The sequence below is a fragment of the Copadichromis virginalis genome, linkage group LG12 (assembly GCF_057382275.1).
Source record: "Copadichromis virginalis isolate Kocher_CV1m ecotype Utaka linkage group LG12, C_Virginalis_male_GT1.1, whole genome shotgun sequence".
NCBI lineage: Eukaryota > Metazoa > Chordata > Actinopteri > Cichliformes > Cichlidae > Copadichromis > Copadichromis virginalis.
The window spans coordinates 35,166,566-35,185,402 of NC_140629.1; the positions used below are offsets into that span (position 1 = coordinate 35,166,566).

The 18,837-nt window shown below is 39.4% G+C and overlaps 1 protein-coding gene across 3 annotated transcripts in view; it reads left to right on the plus strand.

Moving 5' to 3' along the window:
* Positions 1-1,222: 1,222 nt before the first annotated feature.
* ddr2l (discoidin domain receptor family, member 2, like) overlaps positions 1,223-18,837 on the plus strand; it is a 38,134-nt gene continuing 20,519 nt past the window's right edge. For 2 of the 3 annotated variants that reach the window (XM_085476279.1, XM_085476280.1), the window contains exon 1: positions 1,225-1,529. The gene's annotated coding sequence lies outside the window, so the exon portion shown is untranslated. Of the gene's footprint in view, positions 1,530-18,837 lie in introns of all 3 variants that reach the window. The other variant, XM_085476281.1, reaches the window with a different exon arrangement.

Consider the following 18,837-nt stretch of genomic DNA (forward strand, 5'->3'; position numbering starts at 1 on the left):
GTCCTGGATGATGATGGAAGCCCTGCAGATGTAGTGGTGGTTAAAGATCTCCAGCATGGGAGAGAGGGTGGCAACAATGATCTTTGCTGTTCTCACGAGACTGTCTAGATATTTCTTTTCAGACATTTTAATGCTTTCAAACCACACAGCATTTGAGTTGAGAGTAACAACCTTTCTCATTAAACTGGGAACAGGATCCATGATGATCAAAGTCGATGGTCTTCTGGGCTATGTCATCATCAGCACAGCACAGAAGGTCCTCGGCTGTGCACTCCTGTCCTTACAGGAGCTCTGTAACAGCAAAGCCCACAGTATCCTGAAGGGAACATCCCACGCAGCACATCCCCTGTTTCAGCTCATGAAGGCAGTACAAGACCATAAAAGCCAAAACAGTCAGACTGAAAAAAAGCACACATTCCCCGGTTGGTGCAACTATAAATAAAATTATAAAACAACTGAATACAATAAGTAAACAATGGTATGTCCCCTTTCACTAAACCGTTCAATATCGGGCTAATAGCTTATATTAACTTCAAAAATCCAGGTGCATTAGTAAAATGCTCCTGATTAAGAACGACTTCCAAGAATATTAGAGCATATTTGAGACTTTTGAAAGTTTAAAATTGGGGCGTTTATCAGCAAAAGTCTTGCAACTACCAGTCTTAATATTAAATCCAAATGAACAGAAAAGTAAACGTTTTTAAGGTAAAAATTGTTAAATTATTAATTATCCTTTATTTAGTGTAAACTAAAATGTTTTCTTCAAACAGTAAGTCCAGCAATGTTCAAGTAAATGTAACTAGGGGAGAAAACCATGAAGTACTTATAATCTAATGCATGTCATGTGGTAATTTAAGGCAGTTTTTTAACTGGTTGCTGAACTTCATTTGTTTTCAAGCGTTTAAAAATCAATAAATCGAATGAATGGATCTGTAAGGTTTTTAATGTGCGATTGAACAGTGAACTAAGCGTAATTCGGATATTTAGCGACATTTAGTAGCCATTGTGCCGCTAAATATGGCGCTATTCAACAGCAACTAGCTGAAAGTGCAGCTCTGTGTAAGTACTATGATAATAACACGTTGCACTTTACATCACGTTGATGTAAAAGCCCTATCTTCCCTCCGTAGTCCCTTTCATAGGGCTCTTGTGCGCATGTCCTCCAGGCTCAGATGTCAGACACTCAGGGGGCTCATTGCCTTCCTCCTCCTCCTCCTCCTCCGCCTCTTCGGAAACGGGATGTGATGTAAATACACAGAAACTTTTTTTTCTGTCCCTCTCTCCTTGGTGTATGTCTTCTTCTTTCCACAAACTGCTGCGTTAAAAGTAGAATAAGAGCAAAAGAAGTAAAGTAAAAAGTCGCGTAAGTGAAGCATCCAGGAGGTAGTTTTGTTCACCATGATCCTGTGAGCTCCTACGTCTGTCTCCGACAACAAACTCAAGAGAAGCCGGACTGCACTCTGAGAAAAACGAATCGAAGCGGAGAGAGGCTCGCTGCTGGTGTGGACCCGGAGGGAAACTGCGGACAGGTAAAACAGCTGACACTTTCTGTGGGTTTGAAAGGACTGAGAGCGGAGGATCCACGCTGCGGGAAAACTCGTGATGATGAAAGTGCATGATGGTAACAGGGCAGAAATCAGATTCTTTATATTGAGGCCTAGATGAGATGGGACATCATATCTCTTCTTTGTTGTATTGAGAAAGATGCAGGAAAAATAATCAAGACATGATGCAACCAGCTGCAAATAGATATTTACTAATTGACCTACTAATCCTACCGTCCGAACAACAGACATGTCAGAAAACAAAGGTGTGATTAGGTTTACAGAGAGGAGGAGTTTGAAAATTCTGGGAATACTGTAGAAAAATGTGCAGGAAATAAAATAGTCAGTGAATTACTATTAATCTTTTAGGACAAAGGCAAAACTAAACTGTTTAACGTAAAACTTGAAGATGAAAAGTATGATCTTGAAAAAGCCCACAAGGTTAGATGTTCAGTTGGTCATGATGTGTTTCAAGTTTCAAGGTATAGAAATGTTTTTTTTTTCCCTAAAAGAGAAGGTGATAGAAGTATAGTTCTGTCCTGTTTCACAATCATCCCTCTTCCAGATTATGTTTAACACCATGCGCTGTAGGGGTGCTCGATTGTTGTCTTCTGATGTGGTTAGATTCATTACATCTTTTTGTGTTGTTGCGATTTCAAATATTCACAATGATTTGACAATAGGTTGCTTCACACAGACTGAAGGAGTTTTAACCTGGATGATGACTGATGACTTCTTTGTGATAGCTTTTTTTAAACAAACTGACAAACTTCATGGCTCACTTGTAGATTCGTGTTTGGACCTCATCTGGTTCTAGATGTTTATAAATTGTACTAGCACACTCTATAGGGGTGAGGGGACCCCAGGGTTAAAATATGTTACTGGTCTAATGCAAAATACCAACCAGTGGTGCAAACAACTTGATGATAGTGAAAAAAATACTAAAAACCTTCTGGCACCAGCCTCCCTGCAGCACCAGTTAACGACTCCTTACCCTTCAGTGAAGTAAATGGTAAAGTTCTATAGGCTGTTGATGGGGATGCACGATTTGTGTTGAATGAAATAAAGTATTGCAGGATGCAGACAAGTGCAGAACAGCTCGCTGTGCATTAGTTTGTGTTTGTATTTCTGTTGATAATATATATGCAGATGCATTACTGAGCTAGAAAAGTCCTTTAATGGCAGAAGCTGTGAAGCCTTTTAAAGGAACAATGTGTAACAGGTTTAGCACCAAAGTGAAAAGTTAATCAAAGCCAGGTATTTACACCAAAGTGAGCATAAATCACAGAGCTTAAATACAGGAGTAAATGAGGTCTTCTGTATATTTTACTGTGAACTGCTGTGGTTATGTTGTTATTGTGTAAAGAGAGAGCTCATTATCATGTTTGTGTGCAAAGACATTGCATGTGTTTGCAGTTTACAGTAAGTTAATGTCACCAGTCAGACAGCAGACAGGTACTGTTGCCGTTTAATTTAGAACAGCTTGTTAACTGCTTCAAGTGAGCACACATAGGATTTGCCAATCAGAGAGCAGGACTTTCGGTTGCATTGTGAGAGTCCTGCATGCAGAGGTGCGTCTACAGAACTTTGGTGTAAAAGTTTGTAGTCTGCTGTGTTATTATAAGCTTTGCATGTACAGTGTATTTGCATGCAGGTCCATGTGTGCGTGCTGCTGCTGACCTCTTCACCTGCAGTGGGATCATGTTTGGTTTATTTTCATGTTCAGCACTGAGTCAGCTCACGTTACAAGGATGAACTTATGGCTCACAGCAGCAGACCTTGAAGTGCAAACCCCAGTACGTTTGTTTTCCGTATCGCTATGATCATCATCAAACCTTAATTTCATCTGTGGCTCAAAAGTAAATATATGCAAAAGCAGAATGCAAACACAAATGGACAAATATGACCAAAAACATGCAGGTTGTGGACAAAAATGATGATGATACTACATTTACCAAGTATTTTTGCCACTTAATGTTGAAAATTAATAAATCAAGGTCATGGTGTTCTTATTTACTGCGCTGTTATCTTATTCCTTTAACCAGGAAGAGGTTTTAATATTAAGAATCATGTTTTGTGGGTGTGTTACTGGCTCACACAGGCAGCATTAACCCAACATGTTTTTCAATGGCAGTAGGGCAGGAGAAACTGGCGCTTCCAGAGAAAACCACAGGAAGAACATGCATACTGCCCACTCAAAGGCCCTGCCCAGGTTGGTTTGAACCCAGGACCCTGTTGCTGTCAGGCGACAGTCTTAAACACTGAGCCAGTGGTGCCAGGCTCAGCACAGTGGTCAAAAGTCTTCTTGAACAATATTGACACAGTTGTAATGGAAAAAACATGGTTTCCACATCAGTTATGGCTGTAACCTTTTTCCTTACAAATTTTTAAGTTGTTAACAGCTCTCTTTTAGTCATCTGACACATATTTTATATGTTCCCTGCCTGTAAATAATTCCAGGCTTTCATAATATCTAAGCTGTGTTATTGCCGGGGATGTGTTAGTATCTAAACTTAAGAAAGAGACATTTGAGGGTTTAGCAAAAGAACATCTGTTGACAGTTTAGTTTGATGTAGATTTAGAAATTCGATAAGCGTGAGCTTTAGATGCATTTCCCCAGCAGCCGATGTTTGGAATAATAAGAGAGTACAGAATACAAGAAAGAGGAGAGCGGTGCAAGGCTGAAAATCCCCTCCACACCATGCATGAACCGAGTCCAGAAGGATCTGGAGGTAGTTTATGAGATTTTCTTGAGCTCATCAAGATGATGTGTCCCAGTTTTTTGTTTTTGTTTTTTCAGTTTGATTTGTCCCGTTATTAAATTTGCTTTATCTCTCAGTAGTAAAGGAACCTTTCAAAAATGTGTAGATCTGGAACAAGTCCAAAAGTTAATCTGCCCTAAGCTGGGCCAAACCCCACCTCTGAAGAAGAAGAAAGAAATCCATCCATGACTTTTTGAGTAATCCTTCTAACAAACAGGCAAGTAAAAACCTATAGCACCAACCTACTTTGTAGTGGAAAAATATAGCTGTTCAGCTCACAGACACATTGCACAAGTTTCCAAAATTAGTGTCAAAATATTAATGAAGCAACTTTTTCTTTGCATTTTTTTAGGTACACTGATGCTAAAGTCCTAAAATACAGACTATTTATCGATGCCTTCATTTACTGATACTAACTAAACTTTCTATTGTCTGAAATATTCTGCTGAAAAGCTCTCGAAGGGGAGGAAAGTCATAGAATCAGACTCCCTTTAAAAGTCCCCAAATCAGTGTAATGATCAGCAAACCAACAAATAACCAGCAAACTGCAAAGAAGGTGACCACAAACGTTTGACACTAACGTTTAATACACAGCTTGGTTAGTTATGGTACTTAAAGCAAAACTCACTTCATCAGCCTGACTTACAACAAATGTTATAAATTATACAGGCTTAAGTTGAGCCCACTGTGAGAAAGGGATTTAAATACTGCCAGTTTGTGAATATCTATGACTAACAGTAAATAATACAAGTGGTTTATTTGGAAACTACTTATCGACCAACAATGTGACGCAGTCTCTGCTTCCAGCTTCTCTAATGAGAGAACGTGCTGTTTAGATTACAGTGAACTGATATTTTAGGACACTTAGACACAAATGGAGGCACTGTTTTCTGACATTTTGTAGATAAAGCGATTTCTCTAAAAAGTAATTAACAGTGAGAAGTACCCCACCCCCAAACAAAGAACAAGGTTATTTCTATCAGCCTGGAGTTGAGTCAGTGACTATCCGACCCCTGCAGGTATTTAAGTGGCTTCATGTTTATGACGTGAGATGGTAAAAATTTCATTTGTTGTTTCTTGAAGAGACTCTGAGAGCAGCCTGGAGCTACATGGAGAGAGTGATTGCACAAGAGCAGGAGCTCAGTGTTTGGCTCACACTGTGAGAGCTGACACCTCAGCTCACTCACAAAGAAAAGCAATGAAAGACGCTTCACTCTGCTCAACTTGATGATTCTTATACCAACTGTGCAGTATATTACTCTTATTAAAGAAGTATAGGTCATGTTTGAGTGTAGCAGCAGCCGAGAATATAGCAAGCAGGATCCGATCTTGCGCTGCTACTGCTGTCATCATAAGCTCATGATGCCTAAACCTTCACCTTAAATCACATGATACTGAGGTGATTCTTGGGGAGGTGGAAAAAAAGTCAACTGAGACAAAGACCTGCAAAAGTTTTGTAGTCTCCACATGTAAAACTTTATTAACTCTGTTAACTGGGAAAATATTTGGCAAGAGCCAAATTTCTCAAGAAATATTGATGTTGCGGCGTTCTTCACCGATTTAGATTTCTTTTCTAGCAGAAAGGACTCTGCAAATGTTACACTGGCCACGTTCTTTGTGACAGTGAAGTAACAGATAGCAATGTAACCTGGTGCCTCTCCAGTGAGTCTCTCCAACTCCTCCGTCTTGTACTACAGCTGGCGACAGTCTCGGTTTTGCTCTGCAATCTTGGTGAGCTTGGCATAGAGGCATGTCTGTGCAGTGAGACCGTGGCTAGTTGTTTACCAGCAGCTGAACTTTCAAACTTATTTGTTCTCCCTTTGTATGCAAAGAAACTGCTTAAATTAGTTGCCAAGTATACTTGGGTGGCTGTTAATATAGTGAAGTGTGGGAAAACACCGAGGGAGCATTGATGCAGAAGTCTGTACCTTAGCTCTGTGTAAAACTGTGACAAACGTCAAATCTAATTGTTTACAGGAAGAAACTGTTTCTTGGGTGTCAAAAAAACCCACCAAAGACAAGCTCATCTTATGAGCGCAATAGTAAACTAACCTTCATTATTCTTTGCTCCATTGTGAGTCAACAAAGGGCACCAAAAAAGAGGAAAAAAGGTACGAAAATGCAGATATTTCCCATGTACAGAGCCTTGTTACAAAGTAAAGATCTTACATCGGTTTGCATTGTTTGAGTGATGAAACCTTGTGTTTTCAGTCAAACGTGAGAAGGTGTTAAGAACATTTAAATAGCAAGTCTGGGTATTTGTTTTGGTCTATCTGTTGGTAATGACCATTTCCCTCTCTTTTCAATTTTTATTTCCCTTTTTTAAAGAAGATATTGGTGCTCAGCCAAAGCGATTCACATTCATGCTAAAAGATGTAGCATGTTTGCTTTTACAGTTTTGCTACAGAGAAAGAATTGATACTGTCTGAGAGTCCCCAGATGGGAAGTGTGTAATTGGACTCTGAGTGGCAACAAGCCACTGGCGGAAAGTGCTAAAGAGAAAGCAGAGAGATGCTGCTCAGACTTTCTTTTATCTGCATATGCACTGATGTCTGTAAACCTTGGCGTGGTAACCTACACCGTCGATGTGTTGATAGAAAGCAGGGGATAGTCACTTTACAGCCAAATAGTCTTTGTTTTAATGCTTTGGCCTCTCTGCACTCTGAGTCTGACTTTGAGCTGAACGTTAACAAGATGACGTCAAACCATCTTCAAGAATCTCGATGAACGCTCTGGCTTTCCCATAAAGGATCATCAGACTTACAATATGCACGGCATTGGAGTTGCATCTCTTCTAAAATCTATCCAGCTCAATCTGGAGCCAATAAAGCCATCTATCTGTGGGAATCTAGGAAAAAGTAGACCTTTTTTTAGATTGTATCTCGCATGTTATATATTATATAATGCTATAATATATAATATGATATATCATCCTTCGCCCAACTAAATCTTTCACAAGTTTAGAAAAAGTTATCCAAAGTAATTTAACTTCAGGTCATTAAGTTACCACATAAATTCTTCGACCTTCTCGTCAGGTATTATTACGACATTCACGTAAAGCCTTTTTATAGAAATCCCACCACAGACGCACTGAAAAACACAAACACTTACAGGAAACTTCCACAATAGTTTTTGGAGAAACGTGTGCAGATAGTAGCTGCGGTTGGAGCCGAAGGAACAGATTACAGATAAGTTTAAAGGAGCCCATGTTTAAGTGCATTGAGTTTCCACCAGCCAGGCTGCAGCCAGCAGCTCATTAAACCCTTAAGAAACCACAAGGAGGATCTGTTAGAGTGGATCTGTGCAAGGCACATGAAGAGCAGAAGAAGAACGGCCAACATGGCAGCTGCTGAGAGAAGATGATATTGACTGAAATCGTCCGTGCCTATCACAACTTTATTAAAATTACATTTCTGTAAATTGCCAAAGGGATGCTCTGGTGGTTTGTGCACTGTCTGCTCTGAGATTGAGTCTTATCTGGTTTTAAAATAAGAAAAACAACTTGTCACTGCACTCTCAAATACTCTGTGTAGCTACTCTGCATTATTAGAAGTCTTATAGAAGGACTTTTCAACCGCCGACACTCCCATTCACAGCTTTTGTTCATATTTCTTGCAGTGTGGGATCCATTTCTTGCTCAATCATTTTCAAGTAACTCTCTCATAACAGCCCTCAATGGCTGGTTTAACTGTTGCTGCAAAGTACCCACATAAAAACATTGTTATTTTACAAGCTTCAATTTCCAAATGAACGACTTGCCGCTGAAAAGTTTGCTGGAGAATCATGTGAAGTCACTAGTTACTGAATGTGTTTTGCTTCAGCTGTGGTTAATGTAGCGGTCATATTCCCACCCGTTTACTTCCAGTAAGATCATTGACACCTTTGTTAGTCCTGCGGGGTGAGGAAAGGGTGAACAATCCTCAGTGATGTATCACACCCTCCTTATGGTGACTATGAGACTGATTACGATCAGGACAGACCTTTCCTGACTTCCCCTCTTCAGTGATCTTTTAAACTTTCCTGTGTAGCTTTGTTAATTAAATCCAGATAATATGAGGTAAGTGTCCCTTGCATTTTGTCGAGCACACTGATTTTAATTATTTGTAGCATCTTGATTTTTGTAGTTGCATCTATCTGACTGTTGCCACAAACTTGATGAGAATTCTTTCTAAAGTCGCTACAATGTGGCTACAATGTAGCTTGCTATTGCCAGTGTGTGAATGTGTGTGTGAATGGGTGAATGACTGAATGTAGTGTAAAGCGCTTTGGGGTCCTATGGACTAGAAAAGCGCTATACAAATGCAGGCCATTTACCATTACCATTTAATCAATTAGACCAATTGTTGACGACCCACCCTGAGACACCTTTTTGGATTTTGGTTTGGATTCTTGCAGCCGATTTGTGACAAGTGGGTTGGTAATGGTTGATCTAATCTATTAGTCCAATTGATTACCATGCCATAGGCTCCTGTATTGCTCCTTAGTATCAGACAGGTAAATTAGTAGTTTGTTAGTACACTCCATTTTGGTGTATTACATCTTCTGGTAATCAAATTAAAGAATCAATACCTATACTTATGTATAAAAAAAAAACTTGTTTTTGTGCATTTTTTTACAATGTACTAAATCAGTGCTGCTGTACTTTTGCTAAAAGTCTATAAGATGAGTTGAACTGCACATTTATGAGTCTGCTGAGTGGATTTGACTAGTTGATTTGCAGAAGGGTTTGGTTTGAATCCAAAGATGCCCTGAATGCACTTTGGGATGTTAGCTGTTGGTTTATAGCTTTTTGGCTCATTAAGAAATTTCTCTCCTGCCCATGCATGCAAGTCAGGCTGGTAAATATGCAGATAAGTATATTCAACAGTTAAGTCACTCTTTTTCAGTTCTCCTGAGTTCTCCTGAGTTTTTATTCAAGTCTTACTAGGGTTTATCCCCATAATAACCACCACCTGCTGACCCATCACTTCTCCAGAAAACAGCATCAACCATTTCTGAAAATCCCCGTCCTGTGTAGTGAGAGATTACGTAGTTTTTAAAGAATGTCTGAAGTCTCTTACGTTCCGTGATAATCATCCATAAGGAGTATAGATTCTCATGAACAACTTGACTCATTGCAGTTTTCCCCTGTTGACTGAACAGTTAAAATGAGTAAGTAAACCTACAGACTTTTTCAAATTGTTTTTTTTTTTTTTTGTACTTGCTCACAGCTGGTTTAAAACCTCGGGAACTGGAGCTTGAAGAACACAAGGGAACATTGTCTTGCACTCCATGAGAATAGCTACCTTAATACAAGCAATGTGTCAGTTAAACTGAAGTCAGATCTTAGATAGGCTGCGTTTTTCTTTCTTGTGACACCTTACTTTCTTGGCTTTAAATGCCGTGCTGCTACACATGGATCTCTACAAGTTTGTGACTGGTTATGTGCTGACAACACGGCCTCTTTCTTTTGAAGGGTTAAGTTTGACTTGAATGGTTTATCTGTATTTATCTGAGTTCCTAACCACTTTCATGTGACTGCTAAACCTGGTTTTTAGTGTTAGGGTCAGTAAAAGCAACCGAGGAAGGGCTGTACTGGGTATGTTGAATTTGCTTGTTAGCACAGGCCCCTGGTGAGTTTTTATCACCAGTAATGGATGAAATAAAGCAAATGAATGCCAGATTTACTTCAGCCCTTGAATATGCCAGTTGATCTTTAGCTCATGCAACTCTGTGGTCTGTGTAATCATCTGGTGACAGACTGGGTTTACTCTGCATCTCACCAAGTGCATCCTGGGATGTCTGTAGTCCACGTGTGCTAAACGAGACCTAGTTCTGCCATCTGCCTGGACCGTCACATTAAAGTTAATGTACTCTGTGCTGTAGAAATTTGTGCAAACAGTAAACTGTTGGGTATCAAAAACCAAACAGTGGCCGTTTTTAAAGTGACAGGAGTCGTGAATAATGCTGTTTGATGTCAGAAACAGATTTTAGTTTACAGTTCTTCAGCGTCAACTTGTGTCTGCTCAGTGATAACTTCACTGAGCCTCCTGAGAGAGAGGAGTCGTCTGCTCCCTCCACCTCCAACCACTCCTGACAGAATTATGATACCCTGCATACCTGTGTGTGTATATCTGTGTGTGTACTGCTTGCATGTAGGTGCATGCATGTGTATAAACCTGCAGTGCTTTAAGGATGTATGGTCCTGAGTGTGTTTTAAATGGCTCCAGGTGTGTGCTTGCTTGCATGTGTTTTGTCGTGTCTCCAGGGTTTGTATTCAGACTTAAGCAACAGAGTCTTGAGTGACATTTTGATATCAGAGTAGTTACAAATTCTCCATCTGATTTCCAGAAGAGCAGCACTGAATCAATTAAAAAGAAGATGTGAATGAAGCAACACTTGCAGAACAAAACATTGAAGAGTTTTATGTAATCTTTTACTCAGAACTGCTTCAAGGCCAGTTCTGAGTAATTGTTTGAAAACTGTGATGGTTTACTCACTGAAAGTTTTAGCAGTTACTCAGCCATGCTAGACGAAACAGTTAAAAAGGAAGATGTACTACAAATATTGTCAATAAAATGCGTCTTGCAGAAGGTTTGACTATTTGCCAATCATAGGGCTGCATCTATCGTCAATTTCTTGGTGGATACTACATGTGTTTAAAATACAGTTGGGCTTATTCCCAATACCAGTAAAAGTAACTGTACAGTGTTTTCTATTAGTGGTAAAATAGTTTATCTGTTATTGCAGGTTGTGAGGATTTTGTCTTGCGAGGAGATCTCGAGGCTTGCATGCATGGGCCTTTCTTTTTGGGACTCGTTACCTCTTTGGTTCTCAACCCAGAAGTTAGAAGGAAAATGCCAGATGTCACAAGATGAGTAAAGATAAGAAAAAAGACCCAATTTTGGTCTTTGCTTTCATTTCCTGGCATCAGCTGCACATTTCACACACCTTTTAGCTGTAATTAAAACTATGTGACTCTTGAATGCAAACATTTCCAGAGGTGATGTTAGCAAATCAGTTAAGATCGGGTAAAATATGTCTTTGAAATTTGGAGTTAGCAGGAATTTCCCAGTTTTAGGCTTAGCATGTCCCCCATTCATACTTTTCGGTGTATTTAATTGTGTTTAACTTGGCTTTGGTCTTTGCTGTCAGTTCAAAGCTTTACATGTTAAATCAAGCGCTCCTCACATTCTTCAAATGCCAGCAGCTTTTTCTAAACCAGCTGCTTCTCGGCTCGAGTTCAGACCTCGCAACCATCACCTGCTCCAGGGTTACATTTGCATCTTAAACGTTTTTCTGACTCCCAAGAGCAGTTTCACTCCGTGAGAAAAGTTAATAAAAGAACATAAACATGGACCTCAAAGCGCTGAACAGAGACAGCAGTCTATAGCAGACAACAATAAATGACCACAAAGTTTTGCACAGACTGAACAGGCACTGTTTCTGCTCATAGCTGTGCTTGTGTATGAAATGAACTTAAGAAAGGACTCCACAGATTTTACAGTTGATTTGCACAGCATGGTCAGCACTGTGAAAGCTGTGTATAGCTTCTTTTGTGTGTGTGTGTGTTTTAGCCCAGTTTGAACTTGAAGTCTAGACATCTTGTGACCTGAGTATCACCAAACTTAACTCACACTGCTGTGGATAGAAAATAAAAGCGGCAGATTTTCTGTGAATGTAGCCTAAAGCGAGGGTTTTATGGATGGCCATGAGTCTATGTTTATCACAACCCACAAACAGATGAAAAAACCCTCTTTTGGCTTTCGATATGTCTACAGCGCTATTTGAAGGAAAACACTGGGAAGAAGGATGGCGCAAAATGTTTTGACGGTGAGCACACATCTGAATTTGGCTGCTCTCGGTCGTGTGGTACGGTTTTGATAAGAGAATCTCTTCATGAGTCTAATTATGGAAGTTTTATTTCTCGTCCAATTGCTCTGTTGTTTCTGTTGATAAGCAGCTGGGAGTCTTTACCGTCTAACAACTTGATGGTGTGTTCCATTACAATCTGGACCCAACAGGCCTCTATGATTGTGTGAGCGCAGCCTCATTTATTGTGTTGCATAATCAGGCAGACATTGCTGCAGTGACAGAAAGGCTTTACAGCAGATTTTGATTCATATTGACTTGATAGCATCGCACAGCTGCTACAGATTTGTCAGTTGCACATACATGATGCAAAGCTCCCATTCCAATACATCCCAAAGGTGCTCTGCTGGAGATCTGGTGACTGTGGAGGCCATTTGATTACCAGCTACTACAAATCACTGGTTTATTTCAAGAAACCAGTTTGAGATGATTTAAGCTTTGTGACATGGCACATTATCCTGGCTGAAGCAGCCATCAGAAGAATACTCAGACTGTGGTGTTCATACCATGCTAAAGTGGTACTAAGGGACCAGAAGGATGCTAAAAAATGGAAAGTATCACTCAAACCATTATACTGTTGATGCAGGAGAAGATGAATTCATGCTTTCATGTTGTTTACACCAAATTTTGACCATGTCAGAATGTCGCAGCAAAAATTGAGAAACATCAGACCAGGCAACATTTTTTCCAAACTTCTGTTTAGACCCTGACTGCTATATCAACATGGTATTGGCATTTTAATGGCCAATTAAAAGCTAAAGGAGAAATGCCCTTCAGACATGTCATGAGTTTTAATGTTCCACAGGTAACTTTCCTACTGGCAACTTGTGTTTTGAACGACATGTCAGATTTTTGAATCACCAAGTATCGGTATGAGTATTGGTCTTAAAATCCTATATCAGTATATACATCAGTCTCTACTTCCATTGTTTCTGTTTTTGTGAACCCGTGTGTGCCAAGTGGCACACGGTGTGGTCTTCTGCTAATGTAGCCCATCTGCTTTAAGGTTCAATGTGTTGCACATTCAGAGATACTTTCTTGCATACCTTAGAGATGGTTGTGTGGGAAAATCCCAGTAGATCAGAAGTTTTTGAAATATGCAGCACCAACCAACAACCATGCTGCGTTCAGAGTCTTGCCAAACGTTTTTTTCCTCTGTCTGATACTTGGTTTGAGCTTCAGCAGATCTTAAATGCATTGACTTGGTTCCATGTAATTGGCAAATTAGAAATGTGCATAAGCAAGCAGTTGAACATGGGTACATAATATAGTGCTAGTGAGAATACACAGAAAGATGTTTTTGTTCATTAGAATGGTGATTCGATGGAGAGTGATACAGACCAGCTAACATGGCTCTGGGATTCATAGAAGCAATCACAATTGAAAAAATCATTTTTAATTAACACATTTATGCATTTAAAGGCTTTAAACTACAGAAACTCATCATAAAGACAATTAAAACATTGTGTCCATAGTCCTTGACAAAAGAGTGGGATTGTGGTATCACCTAGAATATGTGTGTGTGTGTGTGTGTGTGTTTGATTGGTTTATAATAAAGTCTTGCTCAAAGATCCCTTTTCCCTAAAGTGAAGTCAGGCATAACGACAGATAATTTTAGGTCAGTGTTTGTTACTAATGGTTTCTATTGTGTTCTCGGCGGGTCTGTTCAGTTTTGCTCTCAGTGAACTCTGTCTCATTCACCCCATCAACCAGAGAGAGAGAGAGAGAGAGATGTAGATTCCTGTGTGTAGCTGTAAGCGAGAGAGAGAGCCTTGGAGAAAGGCATGTGGATTCCTGTGTGTTTGTGTGAGCGAGAGACACAGAAGGAGAGAAAGACAGAAAGAGAGCGAGAGAGAGAGGTCTGGGTTGCGTTGAATGTTTGGAATGTTGAGGCTTTTGGCTTCAGTTTGTTCTGACGGGAGGAGGGAGGAGAGAGAAATGAGGGACAGAGGGAGAGGAAAAGAAAAATAGGGAGAGAGGAGGTAAGTAAGGGGAATTAGAGAAGGACAATGACGGTTTACTCTGTATAATAAGGAAAATGTACTTGAAGTAAAAGTAAAGGTATGAATGCGTTCTAATGGCCATGCCCATTTATGAACATAATTGTAGTTTGTTAGTATTTTGTGACTATTTTTGGCGGCAGTCAACTTTTTCATACTGGTTTAAACTGATGATCGTTTCTTTTTCCTTTGGGTGGTTCCAGTTACTTTATAAAATCCCATTCCCACGTGGCTGACATTCTAACCTTTTTAAACACCTGTTGGTCACGTTTGCATTAAAAATGTTTACTACTTTTCTGAACTGTGGCTTTAGCAATCATGGTGTAGTGTGTGAACTGTAAATGCCAATGCCCAAAACCACTGGAAATGAGGATAATATTTTTACTTTAGTTACCGTATTTTTTGGACCATAAGGCGCACTGTCGATGAACGGGTCTCTTTTCATACATAAGGATTATATGGATTATAAGGTGCATTAACCCTTTAAAAACGGTCAGAGCGGGCATGCTCCGTTTTGCGTAACTATTTTTAAATCCCGGTAGCACTGCAACCACGTGAGCTAGCGCAATAATTTTTTTTGCATATGAAACCAGAGAAGTTGTACTTACATCTTATGCCATCAGCTTGTCCTAGGTCACAGTTTCCTTCCACATATAGCTTTGCAAAAACTGCATAAAAAGCACTTGCAGCAACAAAAGCATAATATTCCAGAAACACACTTTGCCGATTCGATCAGCTGTTCATAACACTTCCTACGTTGGAACAGACGTCAGCGCGAACTATCGCATGTCCGCCATGACCTGCCCGAAACCGGAAGTGATATCATTTTTGCAGAAATGTAGTTTTTTACCATCAGGGCCTCATGAGCTTATACTGGTGTTTTTAAAAGTTATGTTTGACTTTATGACTTTCTGTGTCGTTTCTGGGATGCTTAGAACTAAAATTGCACTGCTGGAAATAGTTTATTTTGATGCATATGCTGCTTTTTTGCAAATTTGCACTATAATATTTATTTTCGTTTTTCCTGCAGTGTATAAAAATTGGTGTATTTCAAAAATAAAACTATGAAGGCACTCAAAATAAATTTCCTGTGGTGGGAAACTATTTTGTGCAACTTTTTTGTATTTACAGTTTTGAGGGATAAGCCTCTTAAATTTCTCTAACTAGAAATATATCTTAAAAAAACAAAAACGATTTTCAATTTTTTTGTAGTTTATTGCACTTTTTTGCAATTTATGTAATTACTATGCACTTGATGCATTCATATTATTAAAATTTAGGCTGTAATGGTTGTATTGATTTATAGCAACTTGAAATGCTCCCAAAAATGGCACTACAGCATGTAAAAATATAATATAAGTTCTGGCGGACTTGGTTCTATGGTAGATCTTAAAGGGTTAAGCGAAACAAAACAGTCAGTCAAACTCCCACCTCCACTTCTGTACCATTGATTCATTAATGTTGAATTCTCTTGCAGCTGCTCTATTCCCATGTTGTTGCAGTATATTATTGACTAACCTCGTATTGTGGATGGATTATCTCAGTTGTTCTCCTGACTGAAGTTTGGTCCGTTTACAACATCCTGCCATGCAATTGCATTTGTCCCTAAACATCGGGAACCCTCATGTAGGGCTGGGTCATATCATACCATTCACAGTAATACCGGTATAATATTAGGCAATGATAAAAAAAATTTAAATATCGCAATAGAATATGGGTAAAAAGTGCATATGCAGTGCCTTTGTTTTCATACGCACATGGCAGAAGAAGCATGGCGACGACGGAGAATGAGAAGGGCGAAAGCGGATCGTTGAATGACAGATGAACCAAAATTGGTTTGTAAAAATGCTGCAACTTCAGTGGTGTGGAACTGATTTGGCTTTCGTCTGTTAACTTTTATCGAGTGGAAAAAAGTTACTATTCATCCTCTAGCTTCACTGTGTTTAACATAGCTGTTTAACATTTTAATTTTTTCAGAAATCTCTGTCAGAACATGCTATATCATGTTTAGGTAGAAACTAGCGAGCTAACTAACTTCTAACTCCGTTAAATTTAATAAATTCTGTTTTCATGGATCCATGGATGTTAAACGTAACTGTTACACCTGGTAAAGCAGCAACGCTGAACATTTTATTACAGATGAAAGTTTTTAACTCTCAGTGATGCCGCAATGTTCGTTTGACTTTGGAACCTGAAGCGCTAGCCGTAATGCTCTGACTATCCATCAAGCGGTGCGGCTTCGTAGCTTACCAAAGTTGTACTAAAACATTTTTTGACAGATTTTTGAGTGCCGTGTACCACATAAGATCGGTTCATGGTCAGTAAGCACAACCAGAATTCATACATAAGGCGCACGGGATTGTAAGGTGCACTGTCGATTTTTGGGAAAATTAAAGGATTTTAACTGCACCTTATAGTGCGAAAAATGCAGTACTTTAAATTAGGGCTGCCACGATTAGTCGACCAGTCACGATTACGTCGACTATCAAAATCGTCGACAACTAATTTAATAGTCGACGCGTCATTTGAAGCTTTGTAAGATCCCAAAAGACGCAGGAATAAGTAGTAGGATTTAAGAGTGTAATAACGGACAGAAATAGAAGATGGCAGCACAGCATGTACAAGGATACCAGCTGCCGTTAAATCCCGAAGAAGAAGAAACTGTGTCCCAGAATTCATAGCGCGGCCCAGCTCAGTTTCCAACAATGGCGGCAGCTAGTTAGTTTTAGTATTACTTGTATTATTCTTTCTCGGTCACAAAATAAACGTTTAACATATTTTCAGACGAGAATGTAGCTGTGTAAACCTCAAATATCTGCTCAGTTTATCGAGACACCACATATTTTAAAAAGCGCTCCGACGTTTTCGGAGACGTCTGTTACCCACTAGCTCGATAGCTAGCCGGGGTTCAAGGCTAACTAGAGCCCGTGAGAACACCGGACTCCCGGCAAATCGTTTTCAAACCCACCGCCGTCTTTCGCTACTCAGGTTAAACATGATATATAAGTCACTTAGATAACTTACAAATGTTATTGTTTGGCTTTTTTTTGTATTTTATTTGTTCCTGAGTAAATCGGTTTGAGATTAAAGTTATAGTTTCTACGCAGCTGAATAAACGTCAAGCAGACAACTGATTATCAGAAGTGTGAGATGGTCGAGAATATACTCCGGTGTCCTGTTATATTTTAGATAGCAGGGAGCAGACGGCTGAGTTTATTAAACTCCACCGAAACAATCTGCAAATTTCACTAAAATTTAATAAACTATCGTCTTGTCTTTGTGTTTAGTTAGCACATACCTTAAACACTTAAAGCTGTAAGCTAATGGTAGTTATATAAGAGCAGATGCTGCTGGTGCAATAAGCTGTACGTTTTACGTCCAATGGACGCATGATCTGATTAGTCGACTAATTGCAAAAATAATCGGTGACTAGTCGATTATCAAAATAATCGTTTGTGGCAGCCCTACTTTAAATATATTTTTATGCTGAACTTTTGTACTAACAGCAAATAGTCTGAGTACATAGCTATTCTTCTATATATCTATAGTTTATCTGTTACAAAATAACATTGTCTTTTTTCATGTAATGCAAAAGTGCACATAAGCTGGACATGAGCCTGGGCATCCTGCACAATGGTTTCTACACTGGAAACACCCATGTTCAAACAATGGTTTGTCAGAGTGACTGTGACTAAGCAGTGATGTAATCATTTAAAGCACACATAGCTGGGCTAGGCAAAGAATCTCAAAGTGCAAGTTCTGCATAATTGAAACAAAGACAGTTTTGTATGCTTCCATATAATGTGACTCTGATTTTAATAAGATTTAAAGTTATTGATTAAATGCCCCACAGACCAGAGTGCGCTGAACAAAACTAGTCTTTCTGTACTTTTCTTTTATGATAACATACTTGTTTGATGCAAACTATCTTCAGCTATATTGTGTGTTAATTTATTACACAATAATCTCTGTATTGATGCAGAACGGAAATGCTTTTAAAAAATATCAAACTATTTAATGAATCCAGTTTTTTAAATGCGTAAATTTCCTTTCACTAGTTTCGATCATGTTCTTTTTAGGCTTTGTGATGGTGTCAGTTTTGATCTCTGACACTGTTTTCTATTACACTCAGGTGGGTACACAGACCTGCTAAACCCATTTGTGCTTTCTGTCAGTGCTGCAGATTTACAGTTCGGAGGTTTTTGGTCAAAAGAAGGTTGTTATTTCCATCTGCAATAATTTATATTTGGCAGTAAGGCTCTGCTCTGGAAAAGCAGCAGCAAGACCCCTCTACAGAACAGGTCAGGCATCAATAACTTGTGGCTCCTAGAGTTTCCAAAAGAAGAATGGGAAGCAGAATCCAGCCCCTCTCCTGTGGAACCAGCTCCCAGTGTGCACTCAGAGACACACACCCTCTCTAATGTTAAGAGCGGTTTAAATGTTCTTTTTGGATAATGCTTATAGTTAGGACTGGATCAGGTTACCTTGAGCCATCACTTAGTTGTGCTGCTGTCGGCTCAGACTGCTGGGGGACTTTCCCAGGTTGCACTGAACATTTCTTCTCCTCTCACCTCTTTTCACTGGCATTGCATTTATTGTACAGCTATTGCATGTTACTAACTTTTGCCTGCTCTTTCCTGCAGTGTTTTTCTTTTTTCATTTTGTTTGTTGTGTGTGATC